Here is a 22,082-nt window from a genome sequence, read left to right as displayed (position 1 = left end):
AGAGAGTGGGATTATGTGGGTGGCGTTGTGGCTTGAAGTTCATCGTACGGCGGTTTTTCGATTTTTTTTGTAGATTATGCCATAACATATTGTGCTATAAGTTTTGGTTTCGTGTTTTTTGAATGCTTCAGAAAAAGTTTTTCTTTGGTGAGATCTCACGGCAGGCCTTTTACCGAGTTGCTTGAAAAAATACAAACTGGGATCCAGTTTCGTTCGTTGATTGAGATCTCATCCACAGTCGCTGCTGGTGGTAGTCAACTGCGGCACACACGAACTAGAGGCTCACTACTTGTGGTACTACCTAGGAGAATTAGATTTTAATGTTTCCGATTGGTCGCATCACTGTAGGCGGTGGCGTGGACACAAACGATGAGCGATTGCTTACAAAGCTCGAACTGCATTGCTTTGTTGAGCGATTTACGACTTGAAAGCATTCGCTGATACAGTTCGATATGGGGTCGATGTAATTTGATTTACGGCAAAATCCGCGATAGATGAGACGCACTTTGCTAATCAAAGTGAAATAGCGTGTGGATGTGCTTTTCAGATTATTGCACAATTTTACTTAGAGAAATATTGTAAAACTGGTGAGAAAACTTGAATAACTTTGATATTTTTCAAATGATTATTTCGAGAAGACATGTTACTAAAACGTTACTTCATGCCATCGAATCAGAATGATGCTATCGAATCAGAATTGAGAGGTATCGACTGGACTTTTATCAACCGGAGTACAGATTTGGATGAGGCCGTGTCTGAATTTACTGAATTGATTCAGGAACTTATACATCGCCATATTCCCAAAGCTCGTCCTCGTCGTAAGCCTATTTGGGGAAATAGACATCTCACTAAACTTAACCGCCTTCGTAAGTCAGTTTTGCGTGCATATCAAAAAAATAGAAACCCTATCAATCGGACACGGTTCACTTCTGCTAGTCGATCATACAAAACGCTGAATAGAAGTCTGTACACGATGTTCGTGCGTAAAACGGAACGCAACCTACGCTTAAATCCGAAAAGTTTCTGGAGGTTTGTTAACTCGAAGCGTAAGGAAGAAGGATTACCATCTAGTGTGTTCCTGCTGAATAGTGAAGCGTCTACTAACAACAGTAAATGCGATTTATTTGCCGAGCACTTCGCTAGTGTTTTCAACAAGGAGCACGCTTCACCTAACGACATTGCCGCGGCAATGGCTTCTGTGCCGAGCGACGTTTTCAATGCCGAAGTCTTCGAGATCACAATCGGAGAGGTTTCCAAAGCCATCTGCGATCTGAAACAGTCCTACTCCCCTGGACCAGATGGAATTTCTGCTGTACTCCTGAAAAAATGTGCCGGAAGTTTAGAGTCACCGCTAGCTGCTATTTTCAATCTTTCCTTGCTAAAACATCAATTTCCCGGTAAATGGAAAGAGTCGTTAATGTTTCCGGTATATAAAAAAGGTGACGAACGAAATGTCGAAAATTATCGTGGTATCCCATGTTTGTGTGCCTGCTCCAAGGTTTTCGAAACTATTATGCATCATCATCTGATGTTCAGCGTGAAGAACTACATCTCTACTGCACAGCATGGGTTTTTCCCTGGTAGATCTGTATCTACCAATTTACTAGAGTTCACTTCATTTTGCCTTCGCGGTATGGACCGGGGCCTTCAGATCGATGCTGTCTACACGGACCTGAAAGCTGCTTTCGATCGCGTTGATCATGGACTACTTTGTGCCAAATGCGACAAGCTTGGAACTTCAATTGGAATGGTGGAATGGGTAGACTCGTACCTACGTAATCGTAAGATCGCTGTTAAGTTGGGCAAGTCGCAATCCGCCTGGTTTAGTAACAATTCTGGTGTACCCCAGGGTAGCATTCTTGGGCCTCTACTCTTTTCGCTGTTCATAAATGACGTTACGAAAGTTTTACCACCTGGCACACGTTAACTGTATGCGGATGATACAAAAATTTTCAAACTCATCGAGACTGTTGAAGATTGCCTTAGGCTTCAATCGTTGATTGACTTATTTAATGACTGGTGCCAACGCAATTATATGATGCTAAGCATTCCGAAATGTTCTGTGATTAGTTTCCAGCGCAAAAAGCAGCCGCTATTGTTCAACTATAACATTGCTGGTACTTGTTTACAACGTACCGATATTGTCACTGATTTGGGTGTTCTGTTGGACACGCAATTAACTTTCAGGCAGCATTTTTCGATGATCATCTCTAAGGCTAATCGTCAACTTGGGTTAATATTCAGAATCGGAAATGAGTTCGTTGATTATGGCACCTTAAGGACTCTTTACTGCTCTTTGGTTCGCTCAATTTTGGAAACTGCGTGCGCTATATGGAACCCGCATTATGAGTTCTGGATTCAGCGAATTGAGCGCGTTCAGAAAACCTTTATTAAAAAAATCTGTCGCACACTACCATGGAGAGATCCCGATCACCTGCCACCCTATGAAAGCCTATGCTTGTTAGTTGGAATCACACCACTCGAACAGCGCCGCAAAGAAATAATTACCAAAATGACACACAAAATTTTGACAGGCCGGTATAATTGTCCAACTATCTTGGCTATGTTACAGTTGCATTGCCCTCTACGACCTCGACGAGACCAGCGTTTATTGCATACAAATGCGCATCGCACAAACTACGGCCTGAACGAGCCTATCCGCCAAATGGCTCTGCTCTTCAATCGATACTTTGAAAATTTTAATTTTTAGTAACTTATTGTGTATTGTGAATTGTTCATTGATGTATTTTATTTTATGATATATGTTATACTGCACTTGGATTCCTAAAAGATGCTGGGTTTTTATGCCGGCTCGAAAGTTTCTTTCGTGGCCTTTCGAGGCGGCTTTTCCTAGCCACATACTTTATATATATATTCATTAAGACTGTTGTCGAATGAATTATTGAATAAATAAATAAAAAAATAAATTGTAATGATTTTTGATTTTAAAACCACTAATCGGATTGAGGCTTTTACAAGATCGTTCCTGATCTTTTTGTTATACATTAGAAGTTTATTTTAATATATATTTTCTCCACCTAAATATCAATCGCACATCCAACTTAAGCTTCACTGAATATCCTCGTTCAAAAAATCGTCCTTTCACTTTTAATTATTTTGACGTGAAAGTGTGTCTTACGGCAATAACTGGAATAAAGGTGCAAATGGAAAATTGTTCAATTTTTAAATGTTTATAACTCAGTCAGTTTGCAACGGATTTTCTTCATAATAGCAGCAATCAATTGAAAACTTAGTTACTTGCCGCCCAAAATGTGGAAATTGTTATTTTATGGTTGTAACTATGACTACTATTGAAAAAATTTAGGACCTTGTTTTGAATGCGGATTTTGACTAATCATAGCTGCAAACAAGGACAAATCCATCCAACATAAAACATTTTTGGAACCGGGATAATATTCAAAAGCCGAAAACCGAATGAAGACGCTATTTTGAAATTCGAAATAGTGCCTTTCGTAGTCGGGAAAAAATTTAAAATGGCCGAATACCACTCAATATGAATATATATGAAATCGAGATGAAACTCAGAGACTGGACACCAATTTTAAACGCCATTTTGATTTATTGAAAACAACCAAAAGTAACCAAATACCATCCAACACGGGTGCTTTCACAGACAGGATGATGTCCAGAGTACTGAAATCGAACCCAACCGCAACTGCGAAATCTATGGTTGCAAATTCCGGTTCACGGAAAACAGCATCCAATGACCTAATTTGGGTATTTTCGAAATCAGAAGATTGCCCAAAGTCCAGACTCCACTCTGAATATGGCTTGCGGGACCGTTGCATAGTCCAGTCAATGGTGAATTTGAGAACAATATTTGAAAAGTTGTTTATCGCATGACATAAATAGTAGGGTGCCCATAGGAATAGACTCGAATTTCGTTTAGCGATGGATCTTAAAAGTTTCGTCTCCTCGAAAAACGTCCTCATGCAAAATTTGAGCTCAATCGTGCTGCAGCCACTTTCCCAGAATCAAGTATAAACACAAAATTCCAGACAATCGAAATAGACTGAAATGGTATATTTTTCCAACATTTCTTCACCGGAATAAGGTGCTGGTAGCGAAATAAGTAGGCGACGACAAAAAAAGGAGTGATAAAGTTTTCCCTTCTTGATAACTGTAGGTGACAGGGACAAAGCCGAGAAATTAAAATCTAGAGAAGGAAAGGGAGAAAAATCGGTAAAAATTGTTACACTCCGCGGTTTGAGAAGATAACTTAACTTGAACTTAAACGAATTAAAGAAAAATTTGTTTAATAAAATCGATTTAGTAACAGATTTGCTTCCGGGTGGTCGTATTAACTTAGCCTTTGAAATCAGACTTGCGGACGTCGTGTCTCTAAGCGGTCGATGTTTAATTATAAAAAAGCATGAAATGTCGGTTTGTAAATTTATTTTAGACCAAATGTATTAGAAATTCATGAAACTTCGAGACGTAGTGTTGTCCCTGAAAACAGTTATTTTAAGGTGGAAGTGCGTCAAAGCCATAAATGGCCGACTTCAAGCCACCACGTGGTCAACTTCGAATTTTCAAATGCTTACCACTCGGTAATAGTTAATGCATCACTTGTGAAAACATATTATCATGTTTGTTATGGTGGAAAAAATATATAATAGTGTTTTCATAGATAACGCATTAACTATTCCCGAGTCTAGTGACGCTGAAAATTCGTAGTCGACCACGTGGTGGCTTCTACACACTACCACCTTAAAGATCAACTTTCCTGTGAGTCAGAAAGTTTTCGAGCTAAAAGACTCTACCAGAAAGTCGATTTAAAAAAAACATTTTTGAGACAACACCAGATCTTGAAGTTTTATGCTTTTCTAATGATATTTGGTTTGGTTTCAAATCAATTTCAGTTTCGGTAATTTTAACAGAAACAATTGAAAATTTATGTACAGGGGTCTTTTTTTACGCGGTTGGTTGTACCGCGTTGAAAAAATCCGCGTATAAAAAAACCGCGTAATTTTAAAAAATCGCGTAAAAAAAACTCCATTCAATAATAAGATCCGATTAAAAATAATGGCAAGTAAGTAAATATAAACAAGAAAAATGATATAAAAATGGTAACGAAATACACAAAATAAGTTTTAGTGATTCTAAAATGAAAATTCAGTGAAGAACATGACAATAACTTTTTTATAATAATTTTGCTACATGTTTAAGCTTTCTTTTCTTAAAAGGAAGTAAATCGCAACGACCCTGACTCGTATCGTTGCACAATTATTAATGTATTTTTGTTTCTTCTTACCGAATCAACGGAAATTGCCTATTTTATTATAATAACAGCAAATACATTAAAATATGCATTATTTAGATTAATTAAACAGAATATTTTATTGTCATGAACCATATGATTGTTTTTTACTTTATTGGATTTACTTATACTAAACTTATTTACTACCGCGTAAAAATAATCCGCGTTATCGTTAAAAATCGCGTAAAAGAAGTCGTGTATAAAAAACCGCATAAAAATAACCCGCGTAAAAAAAGACCCCAGTGTACATTCATCGATCAGAGAAGTGAAACTTTGACCGCTTAAAGGTTTCACCCCAAATTTTGCATGGGAACTTTTTACGAAATGCGAAGATAAAATTTTGGCACTCCCTAATAAACAGTTAAACAGTTAAAAATATTAAACATCAGAGGCTCTGGGGGCGGGGCGGTTTGAGCCCTGACCCTCCATTTTTTGTTATACCACTGATGCCCAAAGATAGCAAATCAACCCCAGACGCTTTTCAGCAGTTCATGATGGCGACTTTCGATTTCTGGGAAAAAATCCCAAAATGGCCAAATACTCTGTAACATGAGTATTGACGGAACCGGGATGATATACAGAGGCCGTAAATCGCCGCCAGGGGTGATTTCGATTTTTTTGGGGCTTCCAACCTGTGTTGCAACATCGTTTTTAACTGACTTCAAGCCAATTGAGCAACGCTTCTCTTTAAAGTTACTATGCATTATAAAAGATAGAGAGAGAGGTAGAGACAGAGTTGAAAAAATACTGGAATTTACCGCTTTAGACCATCATAACTCTTTGCAAGAAATGCATTGATGTAAGACAGGCTATCGTAATTGTATGTTAACTTGCGGTCGTGTTTCATACACAAATTCTTCAACATTTTATTTAATGTTTTATCGAAGTTAACCTTTCTACAAAAATATAGCCATGACTTACTTTTATTAAGTATCAGTTTTCTTGACGTAGAATTACGTCTTATGGCAACATACAACAAATTGAAAACCGAAAACATCGAGAGCGTCATGAAAATCTTCCACTTTCGAATGCTTGGAACCAAGTCAGTTTTTAACGGATTTTTTTTCATTCTTACAGTAACCGATTGGAAAATTCGTTATGGGTCCACCAAATTGTGGAAAATTATGGTGATGTGATGCTAACTATTGTACTATTAAGCAGCTGATTTAGGATCAGCAGGCACACGGACCAACCGGCAGACAGCAGCACTGCATAGCACTGCTGAACATGTCCGGATTTGTCGCGTCGCGTTCACTTTCAGCCTTTCTGGCCAAGTGCTGTGAGTGTATCAGTAGCGTGCCTTATTATCGTTATGTCTTGTTTCTTTGTTTGAAGTGTATGCGGAGCGGGGAATAACAAGTGAACTAGAATCATCCCGTGTCATTGATAATTGCCATTTCAAAATCAACTCTTCTCATCAATGTTACCAATCAACGCTTCTCTCCTTAGTTAACAATCAATTACAAAAAAAGTTGAAAGACATTTATCACTGAAGTTTACCATTTCACACCATTAATGAGCTAATAATGCTATACAGTGGTACGTATTACAGGAGTCACTTTACGGTGAAATATAATTCACTCTCATGCTCACTCCACTTTTTGAGACCTATTCCCGATTCCACCTCAAGTGGGGTGACAAAAATTACCTCCGTGAAGTGAGATTGACAGTGACGTGAATTTGAGAATAAGACAAGTGAAATGAGAATGTTTCCCAGCACAAAAAGTCTAAGCCCCAGAAAGTCCATTTTTTCCATTTTTTAGATAACTTTGAGGCACGGATCAATTTCTGATTCGCTTCGTTACTGAAGAATTAATCCAATATTTACCATAAAATCACAAATCAATCAATTTTAAGACTCATGTCATCTTCGTGGGATCAATTCACCGTTCAAAATAATCGTGAAATAATTCCACGCGAAATGTTGCTTTTTCCGTTTTCACTTCACTGTTATGACACTCATAATGGTGGTGCTTATTACGGGAGTCACTTCACGGTGAAATATATTTCACTCTCACTCTCACGCCCACTTCACTTTTTTAGACCTATTCCCGATTCCACCTCAAGTGAGGTGACAAAAATCACCTCCGTGGAGTGAGATTGACAGTGAAGTGAAATTTAGAATAGGACAAGTGAAATGAGATTGTTTCCCAGTTCAAAAATGTCCCAGAAAGTTGTTTTTTCCCGTTTTTTTAGATAACACCAGATCTTGACGTGTTCTGCATTTCTAAGACATTCGGCATCAAAAAAATGTTTATTCGGTATCGAAAATTTCCTGAATTAGTTTGCATTTTTTTCATCGGGCAAAAAAATGGAAAATTGACCGCTTTAAGGAACGGAACAAATTCTGATTCGTTTCGTTACTGAAGAAAAAATCCAATATTTACCATTATCATTTCACCGTTCAAAATGGTCGTGAAATAATTCCACGCGAAACGTCGCTTTTTCCGTTCTCACTCCACTGATATGACAATCATAATAACCCAGATTCCGCAGCAGATGTCACATTGCGACGTTTTTCTCACTTACGTGAGTCCCGTAATAGGATTTTGTTCACTTCACTCTGATTTCACCGGGAAGTGACTCCCGTAATAAGCACCGGTGCTTATTACGGGAGTCACTTCACGGTGAAATATATTTCACTCTCACGCTCACTTCACTTTTTGAGACCTATTCCCGATTCCACCTCAAGTGAGGTGAAAAAAATCACCTCCGTGAAGTGAGATTGCCAGTGAAGTGAAATTGAGAATAGGACAAGTAAAATCTGGGAGTTCCCCAGCTCAAAAAATTCTAAGTCCCGGAAAGTCGATTGAGCTGAAATTTTGTAAGAGAACATTTTTCGACAAGTCGAAACTTTTGAGCCCTACCGCTAAACGAAATTCGAAGGTCACTTTTTCTCTTACGTTCCATTGGCCGCAGCTCAAAAGTTTGTAAGTCCCAGAGAGCCGATTTTTTTTCAAGAAAAAAAAAAAAAGATTCGCCTTGTTACTGGAAAATAAATCCCATACATATCACCGCTAGATCACAAATCAATCGATTTTTAAACTTCCCTATCTTCGTGAAATCATTTCACCGTTCAAAATGGTCGTGAAATAATTCCACGCGAAACGTCGCTTTTCCCGTTTCCACTTCACTCGTATGACACTCATAATAACCCAGATTTCACGGCAGATGTCACCTTGCGACGTTTTTTCGCTTACGTGAGTTCCGTAATAAGACTTTATTCACTTAACTCTGATTTCACCGTGAAGTGACTCCCGTAATAAGCAGAAACCAAATTTAGGGGGAAATTTGAGTCTAGAGCTCTATAGCAATGTTTTAGAGAAAAACTTTCTTCTACAAAGTTGTTACATATGATGATATGATTTGAAAATTATCAAAAATTAAGGTGACCAGAATTTTCGATGCAATAAAGTATCTAATTTTTTCATCTTAATAGATAGAAGAAAAACTTGTTCTACGATGTTATAGTTACAATAATTTTAAGTAACTTTGTGAAAAAACAGTTAATCTCTATCTTTGAAAACAACCGATTAATATTGAAAAACACATTTTGTGCTCTAACTTCTTTATTTCAAGTTTCACCTTAAAACTGTCTTCAAACGACTTTTAGAGCATTTTAAAAGAAACAATTTGCAACGCTGCTATTGTAAATATCTTAATTCTACTCAAAGTTATCAATGTTTTTAAGCATTCCCGCGAAACTACATACATTGCCCGCTTTACTAAACTTAAAATGTAAGTCAATATGACAAAAAATGAAATTAGTTCGTAAAGTAAAAAAGATGCGTTTTTCATTTGATTGTCATTCTTTTTGGGGCAAACATGAAAAATATCTCTTGGTGTCATTTTGAAGGGCATATTTTACTCTATAAATGGAGGAGTTTTTAAAAATAAATTATTTTTTTAAATTTGAGTAAATTCAATTTGAAAACGTGACAAAAATTTCGATACTTTCATATATTACGCATATAAAAAAGAACGCAGATTTATTTTTCTAGTATTTTTTCTTACAACTAGAAATAATTACCTTCAATTTGATCCAAAAAGATTGAAAACCGATCAACTGGTTCAAAAGTTATGATTTTTTTTAAATTAAATACATCGAACACAGTCGTTTTTTAATGGTCACCCTATTTCGAAGTTGGTCACGCAAAGTGCTTCAACTGTGCTTAAAATCGCAGGGATGAATCTATGTTAAAAATAATCAAACCCGTTTTTTTTCGTTGGGCTGTTAGGGGGACTAGATTCGCAATAGGGTGACCATAAAAAACGGTTATATTCGATGTATTTTACTTAAAAAAATTCATAACTTTTGAACCAGTTGATCGATTTTTGATCTTTTTGAATCAAGTTAAAGGCGATTTCTTCTAGTTGTAAGAAAAAATATCAGAAAATTTATTATGCGTACTTTTCTATGAGTAATATATGAAATTATTGAAATTTTTGTCATGTTTTTAAATTGAATTTACTCAAATTTAAAAAATAACATATTTTCAAAAATTCCTCCATTTATAGAGTCAAGTATGCCCTTCAAAATGAGACCAAGAGATATTTTTTATGTTTGCCCCAAAAAGACTGACATACAAATGAAAAACGCATATTATTTGATGAAAAATATTTTTAACTTTGAGTAAAATTGAGATATTTACGATGTCAGCATTCCAAATTGTTTCTCTTAAAAAGTTCCAAAAGTCTTTTGAAGACAGTTTTAAGGTGTAACTTGAAATAAAGAAGTTAGAGCGCAAAATGTGTTTTTTCAATATAAATCGGTTGTTTTCAAAGATAGAGAAAAACTGTTTTTCTACAAAGTTACTTAGAATTATTGGAGCTATAACATCGTAGAACAAGTTTTTCTTCTATCTATAAAGATGAAAAAGTTAGATACTTTATTGCATCGAAAATTCTGGTCACCTTAATATTTGATAATTTCTAAATAAGCGCTTTATCATATGTAACAACTTTGTAGAAGAAAGTTTTTCTCTAAACATTGCTATAGAGCTCTAGACTGAAATTTCCACCTAAATTTGGTTTCTGGACCATTGTGCAATGGTTATTCAATAAAATCCAAAATTGCGGACAAAATTTAGATCATTTCAAATAAAAGCCCTTTAATTAAACATTTTACTGTAGCATTTCATAGTTTGTAAAAGTTTTTTAAGTAAATTTTAGGGATATAACTGGCCTACAGCATGACGAATTGCTAAAATATAAACTTATCCTAAACCTAGATCCTGATGGGACGTAGGTACAGGTGGAAAATTGACCTTTTAATATATATTGTTGTATGCTGAAAAGGCGATTGGAGGTTCAATCAAATAACTTAAAATGATTGCCAAAAGAACCTGTTTGATTTGGAACAAGGAAATAGGTATTAAACAAATTCTAGGTATTTTAGGATTATAACTTATTTTGGTTGAGAGAAGCTAAGCTATTCAAAATGGCGTTTTTTAATCGACTACCGGTTCAAGTATTTGAAAAATGTTGATTTATGAATATTTCAGAGTTACAAGAGATTATCCAATGTTTCCATATCTAACGACTATAAAAAACATAACCTTTCCTTCCCTTTAACTGAACCCGCTGGCATTTTTTCTTGAATTTTGTTGTCCAACGTAAGTTGTAAGTTTGTGTAATCGTCCCGATCGGACGTCGATTGGAGTGCAGGCCGATCGCATTGCCAAACTCAGATCAAGTCTGTCGCGGTGCGATAATCAATTTTGGTCGGACAGTTTCGTGCCAGATTGATGCTCCAATGTTTTATAGTTTCGCCAGGAGGAGGAACGATACCATATGGCAAAGTGGCATGTGCTGTGCGACAACAACGACGTTGATGGTTTGCTCGTCTATATAGATATCAAAAGCGCAAATCCATCTGCGGCAAAGGGGACATAAAATCTCGCTGTACCTCCGCAGATCGATCCTCCGGTTACGTCCATTAGCGATCAACGAGATGATATTTTACTGCCGTTTTAGTGGTGTACCTTTTGGAGATCGATGCGCGGCGACGGCGATTAGTTCATGGGTGGTCGCCAAGTTTGGACATCGGTATCCACTTTGCCGAACTGCCGCACCAGTCAAGTGAAGGGAGGGGCTGCATCTATAAAACAAGTGTTGCCCAATGTGGGTCAGCGAATAAGTGTACAGGAAAGGTGCTGAGCAATTTGCCTTCCCCATCTAAACTGTCGACTGTTGTCGCGTCGTCGTCGTCTGCGCAGAACATTGACCCGCGTCAATGTGAAGCCGTCACTGCCGTCGCTGCTTGGGGTGCGAAAGAATTGCCGATAATAATTGTCACATTTGATATTGATTTACGGCGTAAAAGTTGCCTTTGGTTTGTGCTTTCTTTTTTTCTCTACTTCTTCCAAAGCGACTACCAGCAAGTGGCCACCGAGAGCCGGCCGGCTGGCGAGAAATGAAGTCATAAACATGACAACAGTTTTGCATTTCAACGAAATGCGCATTTGTGGCCGATAGCATCGCACTCTGGGAAGCGAATTACCGGTTTCTCAGGAGCATCGCTCGTATGTACAGAGAAACTGAACGCAGTTTTCAATCGTTCGTTGTGTAAGATTGCCAAGTGTGATGAGGGTGGATCATCAGAACAACAATCTCATGAATCGATTATTGTGTTGAAACTGTAAGTTGCTCTAAAGAAATGTTATTGTTAAACCAATCCCAAGCTCTATAATTTTACGTTTTTCGTATTTTACTTCTGGTGAGCGGCAACCTATAAATTAGGGAAAACAGCAGGAATAAGTTCAATTTTTCTGTTCCATTTCGAGTGCCGGCTGATCTTTTTTAATGAATGAGTGCAACGGTCATGGTTCTGCCCCTCACCAGCGAGTATCTTTTCATGGAATTACTAGTTACTTATTGAAATTAACATTTTATGAGTGGTTGTAGATACATTATCGTGTAATTACACGATGTAGCTCTTCCGCTTGCTGTTTCCTTTGTACCGTTTTAAAAAATGCCTGCATTACAAGTGAACTTAACTATATCAACCTTTTAAACATGTTCATTTATCCTAAATCGAACAAGAAATAAACGTACTTTATTCCACAATTCCAGCAAAACGTCGCGTTCGGCAATAAGTTCTTACTAGGCCAATATGAATTACCGTCGATTACGGTTCGAGCTTCCATTTTCTTGCATTGCATGTACGTGATACCCGATCCGATGCCGTGTGCGCGGACATTGCTGCCTACGGTATTGCATCTTCCAGCAGCACTAGTCTTTCCCTCCTAGTCTGTGTGGGGAGGCTGGCTAACTGCCATCCAAAAGTAGTCCCTCCGAGCTCTCACATTCAAATGCAACCGACAAGACGCAACATGGGGAGTCTTCTCGATGGCTCTATAGAACAACAACGGGTGCCGCACTCTCGTGATCACCCCCACGGCAGAAGTCGATCTCGGTGTAATCTTTGGTGCCGCTCCGTAAAGGTGACACTAATAGAGACAAATAGTTTACAATATGGGCAGATTACGGTTATAAATTTTATTTCCTCTACCACGAGTCGCAACAGTCAAACGCGGACAGAGAACGGAGTTGCGCGGAAGGTACCGCAAATCATTCCTCATAGCCGAGTACTGTACCTAACTAATACATGTTGAGGAAGTTGATCATGAGGCAGCGTGCGAAAATCTGGCTTGGTGGGAAGACCTACATGACAACAACAAGCCTGTCATTTATAATTAAGCTAGACGCTCGCGAAACTTTTTTCCAGAATGAAACATTTTTATGAGAGCTAGGTCTCTGTTTTAATAGTAGACGGATTCGAAGCAATCAAGGTTTACATCCAAGGAAGGAAGCCGTATTTCAACTCCGTCCAATTTGCCTACGGCCGGTCACTCAGAACCAAACTCCTAATGAAGATATTTTCCATCCCGGGTGTCATCTCCTGAAGCGGTCTGCGAGCGTTGTATTTCTTTTTTCCCTCTTCGTCTTATTCTCGCACCCATAGTAAACGAACCTCGTATCTCGCGAGATTATTGTTATTGCTTACAGCGCAGTCTCACATTTCAATTAGCGGATTATGAGTCAGCCGAGGCTGGCTCTCGCGGCGCGGTTTGGCGAACGGGGCAAAGTCACAGTAAAAAAAACCACCAAGAACAAAATGACAAACAAGAAATATGAAGAACAAGTTATTACTTTTAGGGGTCTTCGTCTCTGAGCCGACCGGAACGGGTCTCTATCATTCAGCCGCGGTAATTATGTTGTAAACTGAGAGACCCCCTCCGATATGTATAGAGAGGAGGCCTAACCTACTAATGATTTAATTGCCATTCAGTTTATAGTCTCATTTTGTCGTTGTTGACGTTATACTGCCAAGATCCGTTTCGCTTCGCCAAATCCGCAACTTCAAAGCGTGCATGCTGTCGCGTAGAAGGAGACAGATTAAGCACACACTCACAAACAGAAGAAGCGAGAGAGTGAAATGCAAAATGAATTGGTTGTTGCGACGAGCTCACGACTTGGGTGGTCCAGTCAAGAGCGGCGACAGATTGAGCGGCTCAACCACGGCAGGAAAACGGGCAGAGCAACGCGGGCGAAGACTGCGAAACAAATCGCACACAATTCCTTTTTCCAAGCCAGAAGGGTAGATTCCACGGCTGGCTGGCTGGAGCAGGTCCGCTATTTTCGGTCACGATTAACCGAACGACTGACTGCCTTTTTGATGGATTCATTAGCGCACAAACGGGCTTATCTCCACCGGTTAATAGCGCGATGGCTTCGTAACGAATCTCTCTCTGTCTCTTTGCCTATTTCTCGTTGTTGGAATTGGAGTTTCCTCTTTAGGTCACCTTGTCGTTAGAATTAGTCATCGTTTTTTGATTTATTCGTGTGTTGTTGTTGGTCAACATTTGAAACAGCTGAAGAAGTGACTAAAAGAAGGACATCTACCTTATGATGGCAGGTTCTGCGTTTCTTAGCAATTGATACCGCTTACAAAGTTGCTGCAATTTAAAACTCAAAAGATTGTCAAAACCGCAATTTCGTATTTTGATATTCAGTTTCAACGGAGTGGAGTGCAGGTAACGAGCCTAAAACTAATGATGAAATTATGAAATGCATAAAAACTCTTGCAATAAAAGTATCTTCAAAATGTACTCCTCTCTTGAAACATTGACACTGACAATTTTAAACCAGGGGAAGCTTGTTTTCTATATCCATGAAATGAGTTCCTCCTAATTTATTTTAGGTTGATTGTTAAGTAGGAAACTTACAAACTCACCTAAGCTCTAAATTTGTTAATATTATCGGCTATTGACATTAAAAAATTATAAACTCTTCTGAAAATCCTGCCTTAGAAAAAAGATTCGCTCCACACGGCTATAACCTTCGTTTACTACACTAAAAATGAAATCGTGTCGACAAGCAAATTGACTGGAATGATTGTAAACAGAAAGTAGAAAAAAATATTTTCAGTTTCAGTTTAACAAGTTCTCAGAAAAACAGTGAAAATCCAAAAGATCAGCAGTATCAGGAAAAGGCAAAAAACCACCATCAAAATTTTCTCCCTAATTAACTTTAAAACGTCACTAAGAGGTAGAAAGAAAGAATACAAAAGTTTATGCATGATTCTATACTATACCATTCTGTTCTCAGCTATAGAAGCAAGCTGGTGATTGGTTGAATGCTACCAACTAAATCACGAATAATTGCTTTTAAATTCGACTTTTCATTAATTTTTTTACAATTTTAGGGAAACCTTTACCTTTCGAATAAGACATTGGTGTTTACACTCCGTTCAGTTTTAGTAACATAACATGCATTTTAAGGTAAATCTAGAAGTGGTTTGTAAATGACTTCGATGATGCTAATGATTGTTTAGATTTCTCATCATTTGCCAAAGATCAGCCAGTTACTTACCAAAAAAATTTCAACCAAACCAGTCCTGACTATACACGAGAGGTTCTACTCGAAAAACGATTTTAATCCTCTAGTACCCAGTCCGCCTTCAGACAAGCTTCGGTTGAACCTCTAAAAAGCTTCAATAAGTATTTAAAAATGTTAATAAAGATTCATGGTGATTTTACCGAGGTCCGTCTGAAAAATACTTGGGCACTAGAGGGTTTAGGACAATTTTTCGCATTGCCGCAACATTGTTTCTTCTTCTTTAACTTTCGACTTTGACTTTTTATCACCCTACTCCTAATTCTTATTACCTAGAATCAATTTAATATTTCGACCGTTAACGTTTTACGATTACGTTTTACGCTTCGATTTATCCGATTTTAAGTAATAGAAAGTGGATAAAAAAAGGTCTAACAAAGCCAAGCGTGCTGCGCTCGATAGGCACAAAATAAATAGGGTAGTACCAACCTCCGTAATCATTCCCCCTACGAAAACAAATAAAAACAAGTCTCCTCTATTTTTGTATGTGGATAGTTTATTCAGGTTTTTCAGGACAGGATATTAGAGAACGCATACTATCTAAGTATTGTGCTGCACGCAAAAGTTGAAGTCTTGTACAATCATTGTGTCTTCCCGATTTGCACAAATGTTGCACAGAAATCGCACAATAAATGTGTGAAACGCATAACGCAACAGTTGTACTGCGAATACATTGACATAGAATGAAATCAAATCATGTATCATATACCGACACTTTATTTCTCACATCGAGTGTATTAGTGACTGCTACTCATGGAGCAGTGCAAGCAGCAAACAACAACTTGTGAACTCATAGGGACGTTGCGATACCACCGATACTAATACAGAATCGATCCTTCTACTTCCGATACTCGGATATTTGGTATCGATGTTTTACCAGCGATACTTCATCAATATCGATACACGGCTCTCAGTATCGAAAAGACTCAAAACAACCCTGTAAAGAAGAACGAACGAAGCAGAAAACTTGCAGAAATTTCTGTAGATTAACCTACGGGAACGATCCTTTTCTACGGTCATGCAGATCCGAAGGTAAAATCTACAGAGCCATGCCAGCGGCTCTTTTCGAAAAAAGGATCAATTATTAAGGAAAAGCGTAATCGACTTTGGACTAAGTTTCTGCAGAAGCTTGTATTTCTAGATTCAGTAAATTTATAGATCGTTTCACGAACTGACAGGTGTCACGTATTCTGCTGTTGATGATGTTGCTTTTACGTGCGTTATGTCAGCGGTTCCGAGCTTCCTGTCAAAGTTTCATTCATTGTGTTCAGGAACGTCTCGTAAAATTTCCATGTATATGCGACAAGACTAGACACGTCACATACAATTGGTTGCTCTTTCGCTTCTCTTTCGGTTCGGATTGCGACGCGCAAGGCGATATCTCGTTGCATCACGAAATGAGCGAGACACCCGTGCTGTACATACTTGATACCAGTGTTGTTAGTCTCACTCATACTGTCGGAGCGTGCTTGCTGCTATTCAGAGGAATGCATGAAGAAGAAATAGTATCTCGAAAGCGTGTGTGCAAAAGACTTGAAAAGCGTAGCATATGTCTCGTCCCCAAGCAGAAAGGAGGAGAATGGTTTTGCTCCTCGCTCGCTTTGCAATGCTGCTTGTTACCAGTTGAAACTATTTAGGTGTAGTAGTTTGGAGCTGCCAAACACATTGGAGAAACGCTAGAGCATTAATTGCGTTATGCCCAACACGCAATCATTGTACTGGTTCCGAATTACATCAACAATTGCGCTAAAAACGCACAATTTTGTACTGGTTTCGCACCATCCAACTTTTGCGTGTGTTTTATGTTGTTTCAACACATTCAAAGAACGAAATAAGAGAAGAAAGCCAAGGATAGCACAGTGTTTTATTTTGCCGATTTCGTGCTCTGAATTCGAACACCTTCGACAAAGTTTCTAGCAGAAAAATTTTCCACAATTTTTTCGAAGACACTGGCTATCTATCTCACTGTTCTGAAAAAATCAACTTTTTATATCAATTTTAGGCCGTCCATTCTAAAAGAAGTGCAATAAAATACAGAAAAACTTTTCCAGATAAAGTACATCCCTGAAATTAAATTGAAGGACGCTATTAATTTAGAGCACGAAATCAGCGAAAGAAAACACTGTGGATTGTTTTAATTCGGCGAAGCTTCACCTTAAGAGGGCACATTTCCGTTACACTGTCCACAGCATGCCATTCTACTAAAGTAAGACGTAGTCCTACGTCAGAAGAAATTTTGCTTGGAGCTTATCACTGCGATCACTTTCGAATGGAACAATGCAAGTACAGGTCCGACTCGATTATTTACAGGCTCCATTTTTTTTCACTGTGCACAGTATAACAGATGTATACATCTATGCATGCATAATCAAACCAGAAATTTTTGACGTAGAATAACGTCTTACGGCAGCTTTCTGGGATAGGGGTGTAAATAGAAATACCGTAAACACCGAGAGCGTCACGAAAGTTGTCCAATCTTAAATGCTACCCAACTCGTTTTTCGGCTTTCATTTATTCTTTAAATAATAGGTAATGAATAAATAAAAGATGATTTATTTTTTTTTGTAAAGGGATCTTCCAAAAATTTGTGACATTTTCTTCGTTATATTTTCAGAAACAAACAAATGTTTTAAATATGTACGTATATTCACTGGTCGGAAATATGAAAAAAGTGCATTCCAAAACCTCAAACCGGTATAATGAGAGATTACAGCCAACCATTCCTATGAATTTTGGTGCCCCTAGCTATTACCAAAACGCGCAACTTACGTGAGAGTGTCGTATAGAAATTGCTCGTCGGGTTCGTCGCTTCATCGTTATATTTACGTGGAAACTCATTTAAGTCTCTGAAAGAACTGTAATGGCTAGGGGCACCAAAATTCACAGGAATAATTGAATAGCTATAATCTTTCTTTTTTTCGGTTTAAGCTTCTGAGGTGCACCTGTGTTGACCAGTGTTGGGGACCCAGCACCCCACAACCGTGAAATGGTAACTTCCGTTTTTTGTAAAATAGCCAAAAATGGCCGCAAACCACCTATTATGAGTACTTCCGAAAACGGAATGATGCTTGGAAACCTGAAATTGACCCAGAAGCAATTTGGAAGTCCATGGTTGAATATTTCGATCCCTGGGAAAACAGTATAAAATGGCCTTACTGTGGGTATTCCAATAACCGTTAGCATTATGGGTATTCATGTCGAGCTCGTAAACAAATACCCAGCCGTAAAAATACTCTCCTCCATTGACGAGTAATGGAAGATACACTGTTTACTGACTCTCTATCTCTTCTATTTCCGCTTTTGTATACTTCTTTAAAAATTTTCGGTATTGGTTGCAACGCTTTACTCTTTAGAATACTTCCGAATCATCGATTCCAGCTCTTCTTGCTTATTAGAAACTGGTGTGTCCCATTTTCTCAGTTTGTAGAGAAAAAAACTTAGTGTTAGGCAGGCATTAGACGAGGCAAATATTTACTATATTTTGTACGGACTTTTTTGGCCAAAATGTTTCTTTGGATTAATGTATATGTTATACTATTACACTATAGCAAATTGAGCAAACAGTTCAATACTCTGTTTGCTTGAATGGTAGCAAAGGCTCTTTGCTCATTCTTTATCAAATATATTCGCTATGCCATTACAGAATGCGAATCAAAAAAAAAAAAAAAAAAAAAAAAAACTGCGTGGCGAATCTAGTTTTCATTGACTGACAGAACAATAGGTTCAAACCTATTTGGAGTGGGTAATAAACAATAATTAGAGAGTAGTATTCCGTGTAAAAGTTTTGGTGGATCAACTGAAAAGTTATTTCGCCTTTTGGGGTTTTTTGTGAAAGACTGAGACAAACCGTAAGAAAAGGATAGAATACAAAATCATCAGTTCAATACGAATTATTTTCCTTTACTGAATAACACAGCAAATATTTTTGATAAATGATTTAAGCAAATAATTTGATGTTACACGGCAAACAAATATTGACAGTCATTTCAAGCAAATATTTGCTTCGTGCATAGAAAATTTAAAAAGCTTTTTGAGAAACTCGGGAATCCTGGGATCCTAGGAATCAATATTTTTGTTTAAACTTCTGATCCGCAGTGTCCAGTTAAATATTGCCATAGATTTTGTTCAAAGCATTTCAGTAAGGGCCCTACAAAATTCTTTTTTTTACTGCAACATTTGGAAAAGAGTGTTGATTTTAAGGCGGAACTGTTGAACTTGTTTTTATGTATGTGTCGGACTCGATTTTATCATTTTATTTAGATTTTCATCAATTTCGTAAAATGATTCCCAAAGCGTTGTGTGGGGAATAGTTTTTTAAAATTTATGACAATCTATAATGTTCAAAATTATATCCACACTACATATTTACTTTTTTAAGTTTTTTTTCAGTAACTGACTGTTGTCACCTTGATAGATTTGCTTCGGTATAGTTACAATTTTCTTAATATAGTTTTCATGCATCCACGTATCCGCGTTCAATATAATTTTAATATTATGAGTTGTTGAGAGCTCTGTTCATATTACTGTTGATGCTTTGGTAGCTCTTTTTATTTACTTTTCTATCTCCAGTTCCTGATTGTCGAAAAGATTTGTTATTCTCAGTTCTGATTTTCTTCAACAATAATATAGACTTTCGTTAATCATATGAAATTTTGCTGTCCGAACTTCATAAAATCACTTTTTTCCGGTTACATTCGGAATAAAAATGTCATTTCAATGTTCTGTACACTCCGAGTCTATCAAGACAAAGTCATACTGCACCTAACAAAACACGCTGAACAAATTTAATGTACGCCATTAATCAGTTACAAAGTCCATCTAGATCGCCAATATTAAGTGCTGTTTCCCAGTTCATTTGATTTGCACTAAATCAGGCAATTACCAGAGTGTAAAAATATAATTTCAATCAATTAGCTGTAGAGTATGCAAATGTTCCGGCTTTCTTCCCACACCCCACACCACAGACAAGCGGCCCCGTACCCGCAGTGATAAATGATCACACGGTTCGGAATCAAAACCGACATTCCTGCACTACTACTACAGCGGCCCGACCTTACCGATCCCGGGCAGGATTGACAAATGACACAATATGTTGTATTGTGACACCACCTCAACCCTACACCCTCTTTCCCTTTCCACCGGTTGTTGGGGCGCACATTACTTATCTGGATCTCCACCCTATTTACACCGTGCGGTGGAAATAAGCTCGCGCGAATTTCACCTTCCTTCTTCGCGAGGTAGGTACGTACGTACAACCTATCCGAGAACAGAAATTGCACTCCACGGCGATAAATCGCACGGTCCATATCTTGAGGCGATTCGCGACGACGATGACGGTGACTACGGACGACTTTTTCCACTGCATCACCACTCGATACATACGCGATCTAACCGGTGCAGTGTGGGTGGCATCATTATTCACCGCGGCAGATACCCCAATGAGTCTCGTTCGCTCTCTCTGGCCGTGTGCGACGCAGATCTTACGATCCGCGGTGACCGTCAAGTTGGTGCCGGAGTAGTGTGACGCGGGGCTGCTGTGAAGGTGTAAATTAATTGAGTTGTAAATATTTTCACGTCTTGCGGCGACGTCGCTAGTAAATTTTAGTTTTTTCGAGAAAGTGAATTTTTGACGCAGTTCAGAGCGGAACCGTGCTTAGTTGTAGAATGATTTACGAACAATAAAAATCGAAATTCTTCATAAACAATGTAGCAGAAAGTGATTTTGAGTTTGAGAAAATATGTCCGGAATGTCTCACTGCATTCAGCTGGTAGAAAATAGTACCGTTTGTTAAATTAATTAATTTGTGAATGTCTGTGCTGTAGTACTGATTATTTTTCTTCAACTGGTTCTAGTTTTTTTCTCTGCCGGTCGACTCCGGAGTTGATTATAATTTATAGCCGAAAACTGGCACTACCAGCAGCACTTGGGTTGCCGCTACTAAATCAGAGCAATAAATTACTCACACACGACTGTCTTTTTACATTAAGCGCTGGTTAGCAAGCCTCAGTCCTAGAGCCTAGAGAGTGGTGAATTAATTTGTCGCGTTTATCTTGGTTGGTAATGGTGTCTCTAGCATAAACTTATAAATAAACAAGATGTGAGATGCAGGGCAGAAGTCAAATACCATATAATTTATCGAATGCATCCCTGATTGACCACGAAGCCTCAGAGTTGATGGGTCGTTGACTCTTCCAACGGACAGACCGGCAACAAAGCTTCATCTAGTGCGTTCCCGTAATCCCATCCCAACACCTCACTCGTGGCAAGCCGGTTCTGGGGGTGGATCCTCACCCGAAATGCACTTCCATTCATCATTCTATTGAGTACGTGGAAAGAATCGGCCAAGGTGGTATGGTTCATTCATATTTTTTCCAGTTCACCCAGTCCGTCATCACACCTCGCTCCATCACGCAATGATCTATTGTGGCGAGTAGCGAATGACGACAGTTCTCTATAAATAATCCACTCCGAGTTTCATCTTCCGTAGCCACCACACTGCATTGAGTGTCATCACCGTCAGAGTTGCCATTATACCAGTTGAATAAATATTTTTAGGTTGCAATGTTTTAAAAATGAAATTGAAAGTTTCGAAAAAATGGCAGCCTTGACGGCGTCAGGAAGCACTGGAACTGAAAACCAGAAGAGTCGTCCAGACTGCTGACTGCTGGTGGTGGCGCACGCGCGACTTGAGCGAACCATAAATCATCGAATTATAATGCCGTTCGAATTGATTTGCTCATTGTGTTCGACTGCGCGTCGTCTGCCCTCTTAGTGGGGGCTTAGTGTGCGCGCTGGCGTCGCGCTTGCGGGTGGCGCAGGTACGGTGATATTCTACGGCGATATTCGCCAGGACATGCAGTGCCACACACGTTGCCACTCGGCCAGGGGGGGTTGGCCAGG

The 22,082-nt window shown here is 38.5% G+C and overlaps 1 protein-coding gene across 3 annotated transcripts in view; it reads left to right on the top strand.

Moving 5' to 3' along the window:
- The window catches only part of LOC129726578 (homeobox protein E60), a 183,100-nt gene that overhangs the window by 91,435 nt on the left and 69,583 nt on the right, over window positions 1-22,082 (top strand). The window lies entirely within an intron of this gene.

The sequence above is a fragment of the Wyeomyia smithii genome, chromosome 3, assembly GCF_029784165.1.
Source record: "Wyeomyia smithii strain HCP4-BCI-WySm-NY-G18 chromosome 3, ASM2978416v1, whole genome shotgun sequence".
NCBI lineage: Eukaryota > Metazoa > Arthropoda > Insecta > Diptera > Culicidae > Wyeomyia > Wyeomyia smithii.
Note: the sequence above shows the minus strand (reverse complement) of the source record. Positions and strands in the feature narration are given on the sequence as shown.